This window comes from Ammospiza caudacuta, chromosome 6 (assembly GCF_027887145.1).
Source record: "Ammospiza caudacuta isolate bAmmCau1 chromosome 6, bAmmCau1.pri, whole genome shotgun sequence".
Lineage (NCBI taxonomy): Eukaryota > Metazoa > Chordata > Aves > Passeriformes > Passerellidae > Ammospiza > Ammospiza caudacuta.
Window position 1 is genome coordinate 16,753,555 of NC_080598.1, and position 17,518 is coordinate 16,771,072.

General features: G+C 37.7%; 1 protein-coding gene across 6 annotated transcripts in view; it reads right to left on the reverse strand.

The window, feature by feature from the left end:
* The window catches only part of SOX6 (SRY-box transcription factor 6), a 257,801-nt gene extending 242,409 nt beyond the window's left edge, over nt 1–15,392 (reverse strand). For all 6 annotated transcript variants that reach the window (XM_058806757.1, XM_058806755.1, XM_058806756.1 and 3 more), the window contains exon 1: nt 14,938–15,392. The gene's annotated coding sequence lies outside the window, so the exon portion shown is untranslated. The remainder of the gene's footprint in view (nt 1–14,937) is intronic.
* Nucleotides 15,393–17,518: the final 2,126 nt, after the last annotated feature.

Sequence of the window (17,518 nt, forward strand, 5' to 3'; positions counted from 1 at the left end):
AAACATTTTCAGGAATTTCCCTTAAGGCAGCAGTCAAAACCAAAATCCATCTTGCTGCTAATGTTACCTCAGCCCATGTCAGCCTGCCAGCCCATCTCCAGCAGCTGCCTGTTTCACACACCCAGAATATGACCAATGAGCCTGCCAGTGTGGCATTATAAGTTAATGTGAGAACTAGAGGGGACAGTTTACTTATATAAGTATTAGGTTTAAAAGTCCTGCCTGGAGCAAGAGAACTAAATCTTTTATGCTTCCGAGAGAGACGCTTTCACGCTAAAGAGGTTTTGGAGTAGTTTGGAAGGAAGCATTAAAGTTGGAAGTTCTGTCTCTCCTCCAGGATGGGTCGGCCCTTATGGGTCATGATGCTGCTTCTGTACATTCCTTTGGAACAATGTCTATACATCAGTGCTCCAACCTGCTCCAGAAAAGCTGCATTTCACTTGTGCTGAATACAGAGAGGGACTTATCTATGTCTAGAAGAGGCAAATGAGGAGATGACAGATGCCTGTAAAGGTTTTAAGACGAGACACATCATATGCCAAAGTGTTTCAGTGGCAGCGGGGATTTTCTTTGCAGGAGAATGGAATGAGCCCGATTTTGAAAAATAAATTTTACAATGAAATCATAATAGAGCAGGGAAACAAAGGAATTGGTTGTTAGCTGCAATTGTATTCTCTACATGCCATTTTAATAAATTTTGGGATATGACAGTTAGTGGTTTACTGTTAGCTCACTCAAAACAAATGAGCGTACAAATAAAAGACTAAGTTAGTTCACACTCCCTGCCTTTAGCAACCTGAGGGACAAAATGGAACAACAGAAATGGAGTTATCCTTGTCCTCTGGACTTTGACATCCAAGCATCTGGGAGACAGAAAAGTCCTTCCCCGGCTGAAGAGAATGTGGGGTGGGAGTGCTAGAGCAGAAGGATGTGTGAGGAACTCCCACCCTGGGGCCAGGATGCAGCACCTGACACAGGGCACAGGGGCACTGGCAGGGGCCCAGAGGGAAGGGATGGACACTGCAGGGCTGACAATCCTGCCATGTTTATGAGCTGTAAGCTCCAGGAAATGTTCCACATAGCCCTCATAGTTCTCTGCCTTCAGACTTCAACGCACACGCGTGCACGCTCACACCATCCCTTCTTAAATTTCCTTTGAGGTTTCCATGCACTGCTATTTTCCCCACAGGAGCTGCTTCTCCCCACAGGCTCTGTGCTGCACTGTGCTCTGCCCTGCCATGCATAGAGGCCAAGTTGCATGCACTGGGCACAGTTTTGTCACTGCTTTGGGGAGACCATAGAGTGAGATGTACAATATTGACCAAGTGGTCAAACTGAAGTTATCGCTGATCTAAAAGATAAGATAAGGAATTCATTACATATTCCCTGCTCTCACAGAAAGCACCATTTCCAGGTCCAATGGGTCACTTATCACCTCCTTTGAGGCCTATAGCTGTACTTGGAATAAGATTAACAAAAAGAGATCTCAGATAGCGCTGAATAGTCAGCTTGGGTAAAAAAAAAAAAAAAAAAAGAAGACAAATAAATTCCAGAATATAACTTCTTTTGACTCTGAGGAGACAGAACATAGATCTGTTAACTGAGCCTAAGAACAAAATGAGAAGTCCCTTGGAAATCTAGATTTATACACACATGAACACGTGTGTAGATACATAAATATATGTGTCTATGTGTACATATCTTCTTTCATCTATACAGTTATTATATATTGTATTCAAGCCCTAACTGTGCAAAGAGAATGTGATCCATCTTTGAGCCTTTTTTCCCTGTGCCCTGTTGTCCAGATGTAAGCTGTGAAACACATCCAAGTTCCTTAGAAGGGGAGTGTCGAGCCAGGCAGTTCAGGCTGAGCTGTTCCAGTTATCACTCCATTGAAAATGAAAAACAAATTCAAATAACAGAGGCTGTGTTTGATCCTGGATCTTTCTGGGTTTTCTTTCTCTAGTTCCCACCCCCACAGCCTCACCTCTCTCCTACCCTTCCCTACTTACCATAAAGTTATGATGCCCTTTGCTATAATAATGAATGGAATTCCCAGATTATTATTTTAGGGGCTTAACTGATTCTCAGTGGTTTTCATGTGTTTAGCACTTATACAAAGAGGCTTTTTCATATGTCTTTCAGTAAATATACAAATAGGCTTGGAGTCAGTATCCATTTTAATAGTTTCACCAGATAGTCACATTTATTTTCAGAGATTTTTTTTTTTTCCCTCATTGCATTTTTGCATCTCTCTGCATGCAGCTGTACTACGCGTCCAACTACAAACCTGGACCTGGCATCAGCAAGCAGAATATCTCCATCCTTAAAGTAATGTTTTTATACAAAGATTTATACCTGTACAACACTCACTGCACAAAACTCTAAATGTATATAAGAGCAAGACTGTTGGAACCTCTCTTCCTCTTCTGTGTGTTATTTATTTCCAAGTAATCTCAGCTGAGAGCTTTCTGATGCTGTCACAATGGCTAGTTTTATATTGGACATTTTTCCCAATACAGATGTGCAGCTATTTGCCTTTTCTTTACCTCTCTGTAAATGCCACATGGACAGAAATCATTGAGTTACCAGATCATACATTTATTTTTCTGATATATTATGCTGTTTGATGTCATGTTGACATGTAATTGATGTTGGTTTTGCTTTTTTTTGGTCTTTGCTTTGTTTCTTGGTTTCAATAAAAAGAGAATTTAAAAAAGGCTGTAGAGTGATGACTTAAGGCACTGACAGACATGAACATAGTATGCATCTCTTTTATGATGTGCTGCTGAGTAAATGGGTATATTTCTAGCTTTAGATAACATATAGGAGACCTCTGAATTTTTACTGTATAGTGAAGTATTTGTACAAGCCTAGCCTATAACCTCAAAAGAACTTCTTTCACTCACAAGAAGTACATACAGAACGTGTTTTCAATAAGGGCTTAACCCGTGATTTAAGAGTCAATAAAGAAAGATTTTCCATAAAGCAATGGGAAAGCAACAATAGAAATAAAATACAACATACCAAAGATTAAATATGTTCCATCAGCACAACAGTGTCTTTGTACAGTAAAGAGCAGAAGGGGATGATTAATAGTAAAATGGTATACATGTCAAAAGAAAAATAAATGCAATTTAGACAAAGTACACACTTATTAACAGAGAACATCATTTACAGTTATTCAGATGGAAGGAAGGCAAGGATGAAACTAGCAGAGAATCTATTTCACAACATGAAGCCACATTCATCTTGGTTCAGGCTTCCCCCCCTCTACAGCTGCAAAATAAAAATACTGGTGAAATCCTTGCTGATATAAAATTAATGCCTAAGTACCCAGCAACTTCAGCAGAATCAGGATTTCACTGAATATACTTTAAGGTGCAGCTTTACTAGGCAGACCCCGTGGATCACCAGTGGGAATGGGTGCACATTTCCCCCTGGTTCCCACTGCAGTCCCCACCAGCTCCAACAGCCTTGGCACCAGACCTTCCTAAAGGGGACCCGAGGCTGTGGAGTGCTTCCCACTCACCCTCCTCCTGAAAGGTCAATAACAGGGGCAACAGATGCCTGGGGCTCTCCTAGGTGCCTCTACCAGGCACTGGGTTTTGGGGCGTGGGGAGGAAGGGAGGAATGGAGGCACTTTAAAACAAGCCCAGAGACCTGGTTAAGCTTAAACCAGTGAAAGACAGATTAAGGTGCTTGATGGGCCAAACCTACCAGCACCTACCAGAAAGTTGCCACCTGAGACCAACTGAAAGGTTCAACAGGAACTAGTCCAGCATGGCAATATACTATGAGAAGATTTTGGGAAGCCTCTTCTGGATTTGCCAGAAGCATTACGAAAACGACCAGATGCAAACTTAGTATTTCAAACATCCCAAGTTTTGAGCTAGAAAGATAGAAATATGCTATCAGCTCGTAACACTCTCTGCAGAACCACAGGGCCCCCTGAAGGTGCCCCAGCAGTGTGCCAGTCGAGCCTGTTTGTGGAAAACACCTTCCACAATGAAATGCAATTATCACTAAATATATTAAAAATGGGAAAGTACAAAAGAGAAGGAAAACTACCATTTCATTCTGCATGTAAGAAACATTCTATATGATATCTCCATAAACTCCACCCACAGTGCTCTAGTATTTCCAAATAAACCAACACAAAATAAATATGTTTTTAGAAGGTAGAGAAGAAAGGTAAATTTTAAACGAAAAATAAAGTTTGGAGAAATTGCAAATGAAAAAACAACAAAGTTTAAAACATAAATTTTTGTTCCATATTATTTCTAGAAATTTCTACCACTGCTACTTTGCGTACATAGTTACACACACAAAATGGGAAAGAGAAACAGAAGGAGAAGGGTTATAACTTCCCCAATAATTACCTGGGAAAGAGCCTTACTCTCCTGATATATGGTCTCAGTAGAAACCAGACATGGAATTAAAGCCTATATTTCTTAATATGCGTGGGTTTAGGGCACATGAGACAGAAACATGGCCAAAGTGGTAGATCTAAAACATACTTCTCAAAACACCCATTCTCAAAGCTCCTTTTCAATTACCTCTCTCAAAATCGTAAGATGTCCCAAAAATATTTTGATTATGGTCTAATCTATCCTGTGTGACCCTTGCAGAAATGATTCTTTGCAACTCTGGCAAGTTTCTTTCTCTACCACTTTTGTGAAATGAATGACTCCTTCGATTTGCAAGGAAGTTCTCAGGCTCTCTGCATTATAGGACTATTATTATCAGAACTCATTGAGCTCTTGCTGTGTTCACAGATTTAAATCTGAAAGCCAGAAATTATAAACATATACCTCATTCAAGATAGAACACGCAAGCACACATTATACAAATTATTTCTGTAGTGTACATTATAGCTACAAAAAGAATGACATCAGGAAACTTTATTAGCATCAGACAAGAGCCTCAAATCCTAAATCAGCTCACACAATTTCTCTTTTTCTCAACTCCCTTTGATTTTTTTTGCCTATTAAAGCCAATTGCTATACAAGTTAATGCCTGATGCTCTTGAAGTCACACAGAAATTTACTTGTCATGTTATCCTGATATAACATTCTATATGGCAGTTAAATGGAGCACCACAGCCACCACCTATTTGTTGCCTAAATTGCCTGCCATCCTATGATTTTAATCCCACTCATCAATTGTCTTCAGGATTTTGTATTTTTTGAAAACAGGTATTTCTGCACCTTCTAACTAAACTTGAAGGTTGCCCGCAGTGCAGGACATGAATGGAAACATTTAAACAGAAATGCTCCAATGTATTCCCAGCAAGAAAAAAAAATCATCAGAAAGATAATAGAACTCAAAACTAAACTCAGCATTCCCACTTTCTAAAATTTTAGGTGTAAAATAACGCTGTATCAATAAGGCCAAGAAATTCTCTCTATGAATGAAAGAATTGCAAGACATGAACAGGTCAAGGAAATACATAAGAATGAAAGGTATAAAAGGAGAGAAAATTGTAATTACATCATGAATAAAGTCAATAAAATAACTCCCTATCCTCCTTTCAAAATACCAGAGTAGTATAGAAATTATTTGCAATATTATTATCATTTTAGCAATACTACAATACACATTTTATTACCAATCCATTCCCTGTAATTCTAAGAACTATGAGGTAAATTGTGATTCCCACAAAAGTGTGCATCTAAATTACACACAATAGTCTCACTAAAGAGTATCCAGGCCTTTAGGAAAGTTCCAAGGAGGTGATCTGATTTCAATCCTGTCATACTTTTAAGCAAATGTAGATTGACTTAAAGTAAACATTGCAGGAGGGAGCTCATGCTCCAGGCTTCACCAAGCAATCAGCAAGGCATCTGACACGCTACAGAAAACCTGCAAAACCCAGCAAATAAATCTTGTAACACCCATTCAGTACCCTACGAAGCACACAGTGGGGAGCTGACACATTATTAACTGACTGTAATTTTCACAAACTGTAACATACTAAGAGCTTTATGACATACATGTGGTGAAATAGATTTTTATCTATTATAAATGCCCCTGTTTTCAAAGCGCATTAATCAAGATGCTTCGAATAAATCATTGGGTCATGTTTGTTTTTAAGTTAGGAGCATCAAAAATACTAAACATTACAGTAAGAAGGCATGGGAAATATCTCCATCTCATGACTTCACTCTAACAAAATCACAAGCTTTTGATGATGCAGTAGTTATGTGTAATACAACAAAGGGACTGACTCAAGCAACAAAAAAGATAAACTTGGAACAAGCAATTGTCACAAAGTGGTGCTTCCCTTGAGTGTGGGGTTTTCAACTACACTATATTTTTATACAAACTTGCTTTAACGCTGCTCTTTCAATGAAAGTAAATCCACAAGGGACAATGCAGGTTCCAAGGAAGCTCTAATGCCGTCCAGAGGGAAAGAATTGAAGATGATATGACACAGACATCAACTCTCAGCCAAAGCATCTTTCCTTTTGCCCTGGTGAGGATTTATACAACTTCACAGAGACAAACCTCACCTGTCTCTCTCAGGAACAGCAGAAAGCACTCCTGCAAGTGACAGACCACTGGCTTTTGAAGCCTTACATTGTTCTGCCACACACAGGAATAACTTGAGGTCCCAAAGGTTCATAGAAGAAAATGGAACTTTGCCAACTCTCATTACTGCCTGCCAACCTGTAGATAATCTTCTTGTACTGTACTTCATCTGATACTTTCACATTTACAGCCCTTTACAATACTCAGCAGTTTCTATTTAAATAGAAGTAGACAAGATTAAAAAAATAAACTTAAAGTAGAAAATACAGGCTAGATGTGAAAACTGAGAGCATTTTCCTCACTATTGTCCATTATTCTTTAATGTATCATTCTCTTTCTGCGTGTAGGCCAAAAAAATAAATCCAATGTAAACACAAAAGGCAAATACCTTTTGAAGGCCAAGCAAATATTTGAAAAGCAAAAAAGAGATTCTGCTTTTATCTCCAGATCACCCTACAATTTAATGGTTAGTGGAGGGGGGGGGGGGGGGGGTTCTTTTCCCTTTTCTTTCTTGTTTTTCTTTTTCTCTTTAGTTCAGGGAATGCAGCAGGGGCAGGTCCACACCTCATACTCACAGAATGGTTATCAACCTATAAACCACAATAATAGGATAACAAAGGTTGGGTAGCTATGCCACGTTTGTAACAGAGGGAAAAAATTGGCACTATCCAAAGCCATAAGGCAAAATCCAATGTATTAAAAGTCTTGATCCAGTATTATTTCTAAATTATGAAAATCACATGCTTGACCTTGTAATCTGATGTCTAAGTTATAAGCAAAGTGCAGGTGCCTGTATGAAGCTTAATGGTCTTTATGAGGTTTCATGAAATTAAATTAATACCACTCCATGGACGAGAGAGGCTTGTGTCTTCAGCCATGACAATGGTATTAAACAGAACTGCAGAGAAAAAGGGAAAGATTATCTGCAAAACATTACCAGTGAGTCCACAATCACCTAGCAGGAAGAGCAAATGACTGACAGTTTTCAAAAAAGTTTTGAGGTGGGTATAAATCTGTTGATTTATACCCAAAATGCAACAAGGCCCACTTTTGTTTTTGGTACCTTATTCCTAGTCCATGATTCTGAAGTCACCAGAGAACACAAATGTACAGTAGTTCAATACTGATACTCTCAGGCCAATAGCAAATCTCTACCAATCACACACAACTCTCAGAAATTCCACAAAAACTCTGTATCACATAATGAGAATCAGTGCTTTCTTAAATTGTATATAAAAAAATCCCTAAATTATCATTAAAATAAAGCCATCAGTGACAATGTTATTAAAAAACTGGTGCAACTTTTGGGGTTAACCACTTGCCCACTGACTTCAAGAATGAAAGAAAACATTTCATATGGGTTCAAGCTGTAAAGTACATGTACCTTATTATCTTTTATGGGACAGAAAAGTGATAAACACTTCTTATAATTAAAGAAGTCTGATCAGCAAAGCGGGATGAATACTAGAAAACAGAATTAATACTTGCTTAATCTTGTAAGAAACAAAGCTATTAAAAAACCCTATTTTCCAGCAAACACAAAAAATCTAATTAAGCATCTGAAAGCTATTTTGATTAGGTTAATTTTCAGTTTTCACAATATAATATCATATTAGAAGATCATGGTATTCTATAGAAGATGGTAACAGAAACAATGAGAAAAGGAATTGTTCCAGACAACTACATCAATTAGGAGACACAAGCCCTTCACAGACTGCTACAGATATTGCCACAAAGATATTTTTTAAAGATTTTTCTCCTGAAATCTTTCTTTAAAAAAAAATTAAAAATATATTTTTTTAAATTGGCAAAAATATCAATAGTATCTCTATAAGAGACAGTATCTCTATAAGAGATCTCTATAATCCCTGAAGACAACTTTAATAATATCTTAGCTAATAATTAAACATGTACAATGTTCAATTCTCTATTTGTTTAACAATAGAAATCCTGCAAGTGCAAGGTAGAACACAGGGATGGCCATGGGCCCATTGCCATGCTAAAACCTAAAACTGACCCATGCATTACACAAAAAAAAACTGCTACAAATGGCCTGGAAGAATCATCAGCACTCTCAAGTACTCCTGATATTATCAAGTAATTCTCAATTTTTGCTGATAGTGTATTAGTTCTCTAAATTATAGATTGTCATCTCTGTAAGTAGAATTACATGGAAGACAGTATTTTTAAGCAAGTATGAAGCTTTGGGTCAAATATAATTATGAAAATCACAGAGTAGCACTGTGCACATGTACATTCGTGACCATTAGGTGAACATATACGTTTAGCTATGTATTTGCATATGTAGAATGCATATAAATAATGGATGAAACGGACTTGTATCTATGTGTGCATGCATTTGTGTGCATGCTTATATACACAGATACATAAATATGGAGGTAAAAGTTCTCTACCCTGCATATAATTATATGTTGTTTAGACTGACACACCTATACATAATATGGATGGAATTCACTATGCTAATTGTTAGTATTGAGAACTACAGTAATTGATATAGTGCTTGCTCACAAATTTTCTAAAGCAGGGATCTCTTCCCACTCTGGTTCTAAAAACAATATTACAGATTCACAAAGCTATACATTTTTTAACAACAAATAGTTTTTCTTTCAATTGCCACTGTATGATAAAGTCTCTAGATTTGGTTGGTGTCAGTCAACACATGTGGTGTAGTTCTAATAATTTTTGAAGAGGTATTTTACCATACTAGCACATTTTTTATACTAAAATGGTTGCTTCACTGCTGGAGCTAAGGAAGTAAAATCAGAACATCACCCTTGATAAATTAAAATTTCTCAAACTTATATGATCATCTGTGACCTAAGGCATGTTGACTGTACCCTTAAAAGATAATGAATGGTATGATAGGGGAAAAAAAAACATTTATAAAAAGGATCAATAATTTATTTCCAGGTTTCTTTCTAATTTATTACCTGAAAACTTCAGTTTTAGGAAAATGAGAAAGTGACATTTCTCATGCAATGCAGAAATTATTAGTGATACTAGTAGATGAAGTAGTCACTTTTATTCATTACCCTCTTTGAAAGAAAACAAAAGAAAAAGAAAACAAAGCCAATAGCAGAGAGCAGGAGACAGAGGACCCAGTAACTCTGGATTCCATGTCACAGCTGTAGGGTGCAGAAGAGAATAACCCTAATGAAGTCCATATACTATCTTTAGAACTATATCAGTACAGCTCAAAGCAGACTCTGATCCTCCCTGAAACACAAAGCTGCTATTACTGATTATTGTTGTAGTTGACTTCGACATCAATTCCAAAACTCAGCTCTTTCTTTGCGATAGGAAGTCCAGGCAACTATGCACTGAATGCCTAGATCTGAACCCTGACAAGCCAGAGAGGCTTATTATTCTGCTGCTTATAACACAGCAGCTCCCTTCCTAATAGGCATTTAGAACAAAACAATGTTTCTCTCCTGCAGGGTTTTATTTGGCTTTTAGATTAAACAACGCTCTAGGTTAGCAATCAGGTTTACCAGACAGTTGTCATGGGGTCACCAGCAGCTATTTTGTTTTCGCTCAGCCCTGTGCTCTCTAAGGTGGTGACAGTGTTAAAGAGACTACAGCTGATGGGAAAAGTAGAAGGATGAACCAACAGCATCCTAAAAATTATTTTTTCCAAAGGAAAAGCGCTCTATTGAAAAATCACAGACAAGAGAGATTCAGTATAAACTAGTAAACCATATGCATTACCTCAATAAATTCTAAAAGCCCACCCTGGTAAAGCAAGAACAAGGACAGTTGATATTTAGCTCACATTTTTCATGCAAAAAATTGGGGTGTATGCTTGTACATGTGGCTTTTTAAAATCCAAGTTAATATGGTGGTAGAACAACTCTTTAAATTGAAACTAGACAAGAACAGTCTGGATGAAAACTTTGCTTTGAAAAAAAAAAAGAGCATAAACAATTAGGATCTGGCTACTGCAATGCTCCCCGAGGTTTAAACACGTGTAAAATGCCAGGAAACTTGCGCATGAGCATAAACTACTAGACAGCAGACAAACTGTTAGATAATTTTTACTTTATCCATTCCTTTTCAGAGGTAGAAAGGCCAAAAGGATGTGCAGCTGAAGGACCCAGCTTTGGCCTTCTCCCAGCACCACAGAGTTTGCTTGCTTGACCTACTGAAGCAGAAAGTGCCCTGAAAAAATCTCCACTTTGTTCTGAACACCCCTGTTTGCCTCCAACACTGAACACCTGCACATCACAGCCTCCTCAGTAAGGTCTGCAAAGAAACTCATTTGTGGGAAAACAGTCTGCTGTCCTTTGGCTCTCACAAACTTGGGTGATTACAGTCAAAGTAAATGTGCTGTGGGTTTTGTCTTGGGTGCTTGTTTTTCTGCGTTTTTTTTACTACCATTAAAACATTTGGCCTAAGGACCACAGAATAATTAATAACTACACCAACACTGATTTGGATTTGGAAAGAAATGCCAGCAGATTTTCCTCTGGCATCTATAAAAATGCACCCAAAAGCTGTGTAGTAAAGACAGGGGATTACATTTTACAGTTCTATGGGTGTTATGCGCTATCATCCACTACAGCCACAGAACTCTAGTCAGAAGGTGAAAAATGACACGTGTTGGATTGCTCCAGGATTTAGTAGCTGAAAATAACGTGTCTTTGAGAATACACTGCTTCATGAGTATGTCTTTTTAAAAAACTACTGGACTATGCTGGGTGTAATAAGGAACACATGTAACTCCTACTTCAGATGAGGAAAAAAAAAGGAAAGAAAATGTTTTCCTTTAGCAGCATGTGATTCAATTAACTCTTTAAGCTCTTCTCTTTTTGCAGCTGTTGAAAATATAATTATTTTCCAAAAGACAGCAAAAATGATAGCCCCAAAGGCAAAATGAAGTCTTATATGATTTTTCTCTGTTATCAGACATGGATCAAGTGCTCATAAACACCTATATACCTAAACAGCTCTTTTGAAACACATGGAACATTACAGAGTCTGCAGAAAGCAAAATCCACAAGACACTAAGCCTGTTTTATTCTGATATTTAGGTTGGGTTAGTTCAACTTGTCTTTTCAGCCCTAGCATTTTACAATTTATTTTCTTCTAGGAGAGTTCTGTAATTCTACGTTCTCTCTTTAGTATCTTGTAGAGATAGACACCTGTATGCATGAAAATGCCCTGAATTTGTCCTTCTTCCACAACTTCTACATAATTTTATATCTGACCACTCTATGCTGCTGGTGTTCCATAAGGACTCTGTAAAAGCTGGAGTTGTTCTTGAGCTCTTTTGGTGACATTACAGCAAGGCTAAGCATCACCTGCACCATATTTATCTACTTGTTTATGAAAGACTTTCCCCCTCATTGTGTGGATAACTGACCTTAGCCATAGCTAATAAGACATGAGCTTCCTTGAACTATGCAGCTTTACACTGAATCTTGTAAAACACCTCAGTGTTATCCATAGAGCTTCACTGAGCTCCTAATGACCTGAAACACGTTCCCTCTCCAGTACTGTCACCACAGACAAGGTGTGGTCCAAGAAACAAAAATAACCTGGCCCAAACTTTGCTTTGGCCATCTGTTTGCGTAGACAAGCTTCTTCCTGGCTATCAGGTTGTTATAAAGTAGAGAATCAAGCAACATACAGATATTTATGCTCCACCCTCTGCACCATCTCAGCTCACTGCACCAACCATGTCGTGGCAAGAACGGCTTGATTGCTGCAGGCTAACTGCTTCTGCAGCCTCGCCTGAGTGCAGCTGTGTGTCTAGTTAGTCAGAGACCTCTGGAGCTTCATGTCTCCTTGACATTAAGCCTTTAAACAGGCTGGGATCTACACAGTCTGCGTTGAAGAAAATACAATTTTACTTAACATGAACACCCTGCTCAAACTAGTTCCAGTAAATCAGATGATGTTCTTATCAACCTATTCCAGACACGTCTAACTTTTTGGTTGGGTTTTTATTTTTCTCCTTTTTTTTTTTCCTGTAATACACAACAGAGAACAGGAACTGGCACAAAAGCAGTGGTGCCAGCTAAACTGCTTTCTAGGGGGACATTTTTCCCAGGTTACGCTATTGTGTTGCTGAAACAAGTCACTGGAATGGACACAAAAACCCCAGAGTTTCTGCTTGATATCTTTTGTTTCTATCTTTTGCTTAAGAACATTACTTTTATCCCAGTTGATATAAATAATAATAATTAAAATAACAGCTAATTTACACTGGTTTATAGCTGAGGGGGATCAAGACTGTTTCTGTTCATTTGCTGGTTTAGGATTCTGTCAATAAGCTAATGCTTACAATTAATTTTAAAATGAACCAGTTGAACCAGTACAGTGCTAGAGCTCAAGTGTCAACTACATACATACATGAAATACAATAAATTCTGAAGTACTACTTCAAAATCCAACTAATTTGTCTAATTTGTGGTTAATACACACATAAGTAATATAATCACCTTCATCATTCCAAATAAGCATACAGAGAGTTTCATTTTGTGCTTTACTTTTTCCCCAACAGCTCTATAGTAGTTGTTCCTGATGATGTTCCAAGCAGAGCATTCCTAAGAGTCACTCGTGCAGGAAAACAGTTGAGCTAAACTCAAGTTGCCAGCTCTTTTCTAATTTTAAGTTTAGCTCTCCCATTCTGAAGGAAGCACTCCTCCCCAATACTAGTTAAAAGAGCTTACCTAATTTAACTTTCATTTTTTCCTTAAACATCTGGGAAATTTCATTTCTCTAATCAGTTTCTTACTTTCCTCCACTAATTACAATCTTGTTTTTTCTACGTATATCATTTCCTGTGTGATAATTTTTTCATCATTGGGTTTCTTGCTCTTTATATATTTCCTAGATGCCGGTGATCAAACTCGGAAAATGCAGCTTATTTACGTTGTCCCCGTTCTTCCTTAAAATACTCAGCTAAAATGTGCCTCCGGAAGTTATTTGCCTCTATGTATATCTGAATATTTAGCGTGGCTCCCAAAATGCCCTGATATTTGTTGCCCTGACAGCTCAGTCGTCAGCAAATTCTAGGACTTTAGTTTACTCTAACGTGGTGAGACGCCCTTCAGAGGACTTGGCCACCAACTGTCCCCGTGCTCGAGGAGGCCAAAGTCACACGCGACGCAATGACGCTGTCAGACAAACGCCACTTCTCCCTTTCACTTTCCCACTGCCTCTTCTTCCTTTCTCTTTCTCCTTCGCCTTAGGCCATATCTTATTCCCATTGCCAAAATTAGAAGGTCTCTTCTTCCTTTCTCTACGGGTCATGAAAAGTTACCCCATGGAACTACATTGCTAGAGGGGCTCAGCCTTTAAATTTGGAACGCTTTAGGTTTTATCCATGTTTTCCCTCTTGTATCACCACAATCCCTTTCAGACAGCTTTCAGGCTGTTTCATACATAACAGGCTAAAATCTGGGCTCTCTTTCACGAAGGCAGATACTGCAGTCACATCGTGCACATACTGAATTTCGTTCTACAAGCAAATCAGGATTTTTTTAAGTGCTACTAATTGAAGTAACAGCACACAACTAGGAAAAGTTATCGAATGCTGAACACAGACTTTCTAGTTTCCACAGCACTAGACTATCATCTAACACTTGTACACAGCTCCTATAATAAGCTAAATAGTAAAGACTACATTGAAAAACATAAAATGTTTATCATATCTATATATTAGTGTCAGGGGCAGAAATTTAAAAGTTTTCCCAAGATTGGGCTTTGAGCTTTTTTAAAAAATTGCCAAAATTATGAGATTATATTCAACTAACCTAATTGTTTCATTTGCATTTCTCTGTATAAACACAATGGAATGTTTACCAAACATCTATTTTCTTCTAACCCCAGATCATAGATTTTTGAAACCCCACCAAAAAAAAAAAACCACAAAACCAAAAACTTTTAACAAACAGAAATGTGTTCACAATATCAAAACAAACATAAATAAATAATTCCTACAGTGTGAAAACTGAAATCTAATAACTCTGAATGAAAGAGCTCTGCAACACAAAAGTTGCTGTAAACCCCCACAATATGTCCAAGCATGACTAAAGACAGACTTACATAATATATTAGCTTGCAATTGCAAAGGACTCCTCAGGTTTTGTAATCAGTTCTCACCCTTAACCGCAAACCAGGAAAGAATTGTAATGATATTTCACAGCTACATACACTGCGTAGCTCAGAAATATGGCTTAGAAATGTATCTTCTTACCAAAGTTAAACACAAGTTTAATTTCTTTCATTCATTTTAGGAAACTGAGGATCAACATATGCTGTTTCACATGCTGATACTTTAAGTAAAATAACAAAGATTCTTTTAAAAACTAAACTCTCTTATAATGAAAAGCAGAAAGAAAAGATTTTGTTCCTTTGAGAAGATGATTAGCTTACCTGGTTTTGCCATTCCACACCGACAGCCCGAACAATATTATCAGCTCTTCAGGTACTAATTCTTGCTAACTGGAAGGATATTTTCTCTCTTGCTGGATTAATAATCAACTTTCCTGATAGTTCATTTGTAATTCTCTGCTGGTTAACCCTTTGCAGGGCTCCCATTCTGAATGAAGCAGCCTACAGTCCTCGGCTCATTGTAATACAAAAATAACAAAACACAGGCTAGATAATAAATGAGAACTAAATAGCAAGCTAAAGAGAAAAATTAAGAATATATTACCTTAAAAAACTAAAAGCTTACAAACACTGAAAACAAGACTTCCTTTCTCTGAAAGACTCTAATTACTTAACCTAGTTGCTGGTAAAACAATGCATCAACAACCTGGGATCTGTAAAGTCCAATGGCTCATACGACTGCAGGCTCCCAGGAAGCCACAGCTCAACCTCTCATCTTCAGCCAGCCAGCAAGTATGACACATGCCTGCCTAATTCTGAAAATAACATATTTTATTAGTGAATAGTGTGCTGAGAAATTGCCACAGTTATCAGTTTGCGCAAGGCCACCCATCTGTGTTGTCAGAAAGCAAGAGCAAGAGTGGCCAGGAGTAAAAATGAGATAAGAGAGGCCCAGAATAGCCAAAAAGGGGAGTTCAAATGAGGTCAGAACAGTTTAAGATGGGATACCTAAAAATTATATATTATTTTTATTTTCAAGTGTAATAGTAGTATATTACATACATATTATCCATTTCAAAAAATTCAATACAGCTCTGGCAGCTCTATTGTAAAATGAGTAAAAGTATTATAAAACAAACCCGGTAAAAGAGTTCAGAGATCTCATATAAGAAAGTGGAACATTCTGGAAATGCTTACCTAGAGAAATTAGTCTTTAGGAAATATGTGATGGACCTTGGGACATGCTTTAATTGTGAACAGAGGTAAGAGGAAAAGAAAAATAAACTTGTTGCATAGATGACTAAGGCATAATACTACAAAGATAGGGAGCTAATAAGAGAGGGGGAAAATGTCTTTCTGAAAAACAGTAAATTGGAGGTTTGGATGCTCTTGGAAAAATATAAGAGGTGACAGCTCTATTCACTAACAGAAATGCTTTCCTTATGAACTCTGCTATAGCTGTTGTATTAAATAATATGGCAGTAGTTCTGGTTTTCCCTTAAAACAAAGTTTCCTAAAGCTTCTGCATAGAGACTAAAGATGAGACTTTATCTATTTCCTTTTGCATAAGAGTAGTCCTAAAGCTAATCTATTTTTACACAACTATAGGTCTCTGCTCTCTGTTCAGCAGTGCTTAATACAGTTTGCAGTAAACTTTCAGCAATATGTGCTGTAGAATTTATGATAAAATGCTGTAAAGTTTTGAAGCAAATTTATTTCATATTTATAGCTAATTTTATTCTGTGTTTGAAGGAAAACCTTTTAGGGACGCCAATAATGTGAGAAAGCTACAACAACTGAATTTATTGTTAAGCATCACATCAGTGGTACTCCTGGGGACTCCTCTTCATGGGAAGAAAGCTTAAACAACATTTTCTAACACATTGGATTTCTTCCCAGAGATGTGATGGCCTACAGAGGCAGTGCTGAACAAAGCACGCTGAAATAGTAAGTCTGTAAACAACCCTCTTCAGAGGATGGCCACAAATAAGTGCAACTTTGTTTAATAAAGGCGAATTATAGTTATCTTTTGTTCTGTAGTAGGTGCATTATCTTTCTCTCCTGTTCCACCTGACTAAACTGGTAGTATCTTTTCTATCACCTGACTGAATATTGGCTGGAAATAATGGGACCAAACAATCCACTATTGTTACAAGAGACAATGACCTTTCATGTCCTTGGAGCTCGCCATGACCTTTCATCTTTCCTATCCTCCAATGGTCTCCTCTAACAACTAAAACTGCACCCTGTTAGGCTGAATTCCAGATTGTCATAAAAAGCCCCTTCCTTTCGAAACAAAACCAATTTTTACACCAAGGTGCTGGAGAAACACAGGTCCATTGTTCCCGCACAGATGGAAGTTAGAGTTACTAAGGCAACAGCTCTAATCCCTCTTTTTACCACCTTTTTCACATCATTGGCCTATCAAGTGTGCTACCTTTTAACTCATAAGCTCAAAAGCTGGTAGTCTAACTGACTGCCCTAATTAGCTACGATTTTCACAGTACAGACAACATGATGAGCTAATCGAAATTTGCAAAATAATGACGTACCTCCAGCAAATATTCCTCCTCCTGAGGCCCAGTCTTAGAATAACAATAATGAGACCATTATTAGAGGAGGGCATTAAAATGCTGCACTGCTGCTAAACAGAGAACTTAATTGTTCTGGTCTTGTCCATTGAATCAACAACCTATTGTTGTGGACTTGAAAAATAAAGGACTGGAGAATGGGTGCCATAATGATTGGTCTGTGCTGCCATACCAGCACTCTGTAGAATTGTTTTCCTTTTGAAACTCTTGATGGACTAGTAGTTTTGTTTAAAAGTAATATAAAAGCCAATTGTCTGGATAAAAAGTCCTATTTATTGAAATCTTTAGAAGCAGTTGCATGGATTTGTTCA